This window comes from Oncorhynchus mykiss, chromosome 12 (genome assembly GCF_057628025.1).
Source record: "Oncorhynchus mykiss isolate SJ-2025 chromosome 12, ASM5762802v1, whole genome shotgun sequence".
Lineage (NCBI taxonomy): Eukaryota > Metazoa > Chordata > Actinopteri > Salmoniformes > Salmonidae > Oncorhynchus > Oncorhynchus mykiss.
In genome coordinates, this window is record NC_143033.1 from 88,828,793 (window position 1) to 88,834,952 (window position 6,160).

Sequence of the window (6,160 nt, forward strand, 5' to 3'; positions counted from 1 at the left end):
ACGTTCTACTTTTAAACTCGGACAAAACAGAGATGCTTGTTCTAGGTCCCAAGAAACAAAGAGATCTTCTGTTGAATCCGACAATTAATCTTAATGGTTGTACAGTCGTCTCAAATAAAACTGTGAAGGACCTCGGCGTTACTCTGGACCCTGATCTCTCTTTTGACGAACATATCAAGACTGTTTCAAGGACAGCTTTTTTCCATCTACGTAGCATTGCAAAAATCAGAATCTTTCTGTCCAAAAATGATGCAGAAAAATGTATCTGTGCTTTTGTTACTTCTAGGTTAGACTACTGCAATGCTCTACTTTCCGGCTTCCTGGATAAAGCACGAAATAAACTTCAGTTAGTGCTAAATACGGCTGCTAGAATCCTGACGAGAACCATTTTTTAAAATCATATTACTCCAGTGCTAGCCTCCCTACACTGGCTTCCTGTCAAGGCAAGGGCCGATTTCAAGGTTTTACTGCTAACCTACAAAGCATTACATGGGCTTGCTCCTACCTATCTCTCTGATTTGGTCCTGTCGTACATACCTACATGTACGCTACGGTCACAAGACGCAGGCCTCCTAATTGTCCCTTGAATTTCTAAGCAAACAGCTGGAGGCAGGGCTTTCTCCTATAGAGCTCCATTTTTATGGAATGGTCTGCCTACCCATGTGAGAGACTCAAACTCGGTCTCAACCTTTAAGTCTTTACTGAAGACTCATCTCTTCAGTGGGTCATATGATTGAGTGTAGTCTGGTCCAGGAGTGTGTAGGTGAAGGGAAAGGCTCTGGAGCAACGAACCGCACTTGCTGTCCCTGCCTGGCCGGTTCCCCTCTTTCCACTGGGATTCTCTGCCTCTAACCCTATTACAGGGGCTGAGTCACTGGCTTACTAGTGCTCTTTCATGCCGTCCCTAGGAGGTGTGCGTCACTTGAGTGGGTTGAGTCACTGATGTGATCCTCCTGTCTGGGTTGGCGCCCCCCCTTGGGTTGTGCCGTGGCGGAGATCTTTGTGGGCTTTACTTGTCTCAGGATGGTAAGTTGGTGGTTGAAAATATCCCTCTAGTGGTGTGGGGGCTGTGCTTTGGCAAAGTGGGTGGGGTTATATCCTTCCTGTTTGGTCCTGTCCGGTGGTATCATCAGATGGGGCTACAGTGTCTCCTGACCCCTCCTGTCTCAGCCTCCAGTATTTATGCTGCAGTACTTTATGTGTCGGGGGGCTAGGGTCAGTTTGTTATATCTGGAGTACTTCTCCTGTCTTATCCGGTGTCCTGTGTGAATTTAAGTATGCTCTCTCTAATTCTCTCTTTCTCTCTTTCTGTCTCTCCCTCGGAGGACCTGAGCCCTAGGACCATGCCTCAGGACTACCTGGCATGATGACTCCTTGCTGTCCCCAGTCCACCTGGCCGTGCTGCTGCTCCAGTTTCAACTGTTCTGCCTGCGGCTATGGAATCTTGACCTGTTCACCGGACATGCTACCTTTCCCAGACCTATTATTTGACCATGCTGGTCATTTATGAACATTTGAACATCTTGGCCATGTCCTGTTATAATCTCCAACCGGCACAGCCAGAAGAGGACTGGCCACCCTTCATAGCCTGGTTCCTCTCTAGGTTTCTTCCTAGGTTTTGGCCTTTCTAGGGAGTTTTTCCTAGCCAACGTGCTTCAACACCTACATTGCTTGCTGTTTGGGGTTTTAGGCTGGGTTTCTGTACAGCACTTTGAGATATCAGCTGATGTACGAAGGGCTATATACATACATTTGATTTGATTTTATTTGAGAGAAGTTCCCTCAAGGGAAAAATCTAGTTATTCTACTTGATTCTGTAAAATTATATTATATTTGAATATATTCTATTAATTTATCTTCTATCCTATTCTATTGCGTATATGGATGTGATTGAAAGGATTACAGTAGCTAGAATGTGTAATGGCGTAGCTGACTTAACTATGTTTTAGAATGTTGAAGAAATAACATTGGAGAGGATGGGAGGTTCTTGGGAGAACAAAAACCGGTGCAGTTTTAAAAGTATAGAAATGGTATCAGAAAGCTTTGTGTTAGTATTTTTGTACCCTAACCTTGCTGATGGAAGCACACTAATAAAGTGGAAGGAGAAACAAATGTAAAATGTTGTTTTGATAGATGACATTCTTGATACACACTCTTTATGACATCACAAAGTGCCTGTGACATAGGGGTTCCAGAATCAAACTTGTTGACATCTCATGTGCTGGAACACTCATTTGGCTTGCATGCAAGGTATCTATCAAACTGTTTTACTGAGAAGATATTAGACTGTCAAATTTGTTAACCCTTGTATGGTCAACATGGACATGAGGGTGCCTTTGGTCTCCTTATATGTAGGTCATTTACATATTCTTACGAATGAACATTCCATAATTTCAGTCCAAAAGGGACAATCCACTCCATTAAGGTCTACGAAGACAGGAAGACTCAACGATCCTTGGGATATACTGTAGATATATCAACTTTTACCAAAAGGATGTTGAGTCTGCCTTGGACAGTATGAAATGGAATGTGACTCATGTGGAATCAACAAGATCCTTCTCTGAAAAGAGCATCGTTGTGAATATTATCGTCAAGAATCTGGATAAGCCAAGCATTAGGGGACACATTTTATATTCTGTCCTCTAAGGTTGTTTGTGATACTAAGGGCATATCCCGAGGGTACGGTTATGTAGATTGCACAACCCAGGACGCTGTTGAACGAGCCAAGAGATTGAATGGTAAGATGTTGGCTGATGAAATAGTGAGCATTGAACCATTTAAATCATGTAAACAGCGAGAGGCTGAATTTGGATCCAGGGCCAAGGAGTTCACCTATGTGTACATCAAGAACTTTGGCATCAACATGGACGATGACAAACTGTGAGAAATGGTTGACATGATGAGTGTTTGTCTGATGTGTCTTGTGTAGCCTACTGTTGTATATTCTCTTCTTGTTTCGTGTCTGTTTAGTTGACCTTTTTATTGAGTTGAGGACGATTCTGTCCTTTTCAGCTCCAGGGACTGTCATGGTTGATCACAGCATGAAATCTAGAGGATTCGGCTTCCTCAGTTTCAAAAGGAAGGAGGATGCACAGAAGGTGAGAGAGGTCATCCATTATTGTCAGTGTCTAGATGTGTTACGGAGCTCAGTGTCTGGGAGACCAGTGTGTCATTGGAGTGCATCTGATTTTGTCAGGCTGTGGATCAGACAAATGAGAAGCAGGTGAACAGGAGGTGGATCTATGTGGGCCACGGCCAGAAGAAATGCGCAACAAGCTCTCACAATCTCATGTCAGAATTAGACGTTTATCCATGTTTCTCAAACGTCAGATTTAGAAGTTGTTCCAAACTTAAAATTTAGAAGTGTTTAAGGTTAAGTTTAGGCATTGACTCTGAATTTTTAAGGATAGGCATTAACTGTGAATGGTTAAGGTAAGTGTTAAGGTTTGAGATAGGCTTAAAACAAAAATCCAAAAAGTGGCCAGTTTCTACATCATCTCCCGACATCCTCAGATATGGATGGACATCTAATCCTTGTATCACCGGTGACCTGGCTGGAAATGCAAGTGCCAGACGTTGCTAATGAATAATATGGATGATAGCTGGGACGGTCATCATCTCCAGAAAGAGCTTTGCCACTTCGGAACAATCACAAGCACCAAGGTGATGATGGAGCACGGTTGAAGCAAAGGCTTTGGATTTGTTACGCCACCAAGGCTTTGACGGAGATGAACAGTCGCAGAGTGACCAACAAGCCGCTATCTGTGGCTCCAGGCCCAGCACAAGACCCTACAGCAGGCGTATCTGAAGAACCGCTGACTGCAGAGGATGGCTAGCGTCATGGCGGTCCCAAACCCAACCATCATCAACCCCAACCAGCCTGCACCCGCCATTATGCATGCATGCAACATGAGTGCCTCATCCTCCCATCAGATGAGGGAGTATATCTGATGATGCAGCATACAGTGCCTTGCGAAAGTATTCAGCCCCCTTGAACTTTGCGACCTTTTGCCACATTTCAGGCTTCAAACATAAAGATATAAAACTGTATTTTTTTGTGAAGAATCAACAACAAGTGGGACACAATCATGAAGTGGAACGACATTTATTGGATATTTCAAACTTTTTTAACAAATCGAAAACTGAAAAAATGGGCGTGCAAAATTATTCAGCCCCCTTAAGTTAATACTTTGTAGCGCCACCTTTTGCTGTGATTACAGCTGTAAGTCGCTTGGGGTATGTCTCTATCAGTTTTGCACATCGAGAGACTGACATTTTTTCCCATTCCTCCTTGCAAAACAGCTCGAGCTCAGTGAGGTTGGATGGAGAGCATTTGTGAACAGCAGTTTTCAGTTCTTTCCACAGATTCTCGATTGGATTCAGGTCTGGACTTTGACTTGGACATTCTAACACCTGGATATGTTTATTTTTGAACCATTCCATTGTAGATTTTGCTTTATGTTTTGGATCATTGTCTTGTTGGAAGACAAATCTCCGTCCCAGTCTCAGGTCTTTTGCAGACTCCATCAGGTTTTCTTCCAGATTGGTCCTGTATTTGGCTCCATCCATCTTCCCATCAATTTTAACCATCTTCCCTGTCCCTGCTGAAGAAAAGCAGGCCCAAACCATGATACTGCCACCACCATGTTTGACAGTGGGGATGGTGTGTTCAGGGTGATGAGCTGTGTTGCTTTTACGCCAAACATAACGTTTTGCATTGTTGCCAAAAAGTTCAATTTTGGTTTCATCTGACCAGAGTACCTTCTTCCACATGTTTGGTGTGTCTCCCAGGTGGCTTGTGGCAAACTTTAAACGACACTTTTTATGGATATCTTTAAGAAATGGCTTTCTTCTTGCCACTCTTCCATAAAGGCCAGATTTGTGCAATATACGACTGATTGTTGTCCTATGGACAGAGTCTCCCACCTCAGCTGTAGATCTCTGCAGTTCATCCAGAGTGATCATGGGCCTCTTGGCTGCATCTCTGATCAGTCTTCTCCTTGTATGAGCTGAAAGTTTAGAGGACGGCCAGGTCTTGGTAGATTTGCAGTGGTCTGATACTCCTTCCATTTCAATATTATCGCTTGCACAGTGCTCCTTGGGATGTTTAAAGCTTGGGAAATATTTTTGTATCCAAATCCGGCTTTAAACTTCTTCACAACAGTATCTCGGACCTGCCTGGTGTGTTCCTTGTTCTTCATGATGCTCTCTGCGCTTTTAACGGACCTCTGAGACTATCACAGTGCAGGTGCATTTATATGGAGAATTGATTACACACAGGTGGATTGTATTCATCATCATTAGTCATTTAGGTCAACATTGGATCATTCAGAGATCCTCACTGAACTTCCGGAGAGAGTTTGCTGCACTGAAAGTAAAGGGTCTGACTAATTTTGCACGCCCAATTTTTCAGTTTTTGATTTGTTAAAAAAGTTTGAAATATCCAATAAATGTCGTTCCACTTCATGATTGTGTCCCACTTGTTGTTGATTCTTCACAAAAAAATACAGTTTTATATTTTTATGTTTGAAGCCTGAAATGTGGCAAAAGGTCGCAAAGTTCAAGGGGTCCGAATACTTTCGCAAGGCACTGTATATGTAAATGATGGAGTCAATGTTGATACTACTCCCATAGCATTTACCTTGAATGTCTTTAGTAGGAAGAATACTGGCTATTGTCATTATCACATCTCTGATCATAAATATATTCTCCCCAGCTTCCCGGGCAGCCATAGTGAGCATGCCTCAGAAAACCTCTCAGCAGGAAATGAATGCCCTGCTTCAGGTCCACATGCAAAAGCCTGCTGTCCATGTCCAGGAGCCTCTGACTGCTTCCATGCTGTCAACCTTATCCCCTGAGAACCCAAAATAAAGTATGTGTGAGTCTGGCATCCATCTCTCTTTTCAATTCACTTCCTCATTCAAGAACTTGTGACCATCCATTCCATGGTCCTTTCTGATGGTTTATTTTATTCTCCCTCCCTCCAAGTCAGACACTTGACCTCCTGATCCAACCCCCCAATCTGGCTCCAGAAATCACATGCATGCTCGTGGAGCTGGAAAACTCTGAGCTGCTCCACATGCTGGTCCCCACAGACCCTGCACGCCAACCTAGACTGAGGCACAGACACGGTCTCAATGGGGATAGTCAGCTCAGCCTC

The 6,160-nt window shown here is 43.6% G+C and overlaps 1 pseudogene; it reads left to right on the forward strand.

The window, feature by feature from the left end:
- Positions 1-1,920: 1,920 nt before the first annotated feature.
- On the forward strand, positions 1,921-3,819 carry LOC118938093 (polyadenylate-binding protein 1-like; annotated as a pseudogene).
- The last annotated feature ends 2,341 nt before the right edge of the window (positions 3,820-6,160 follow it).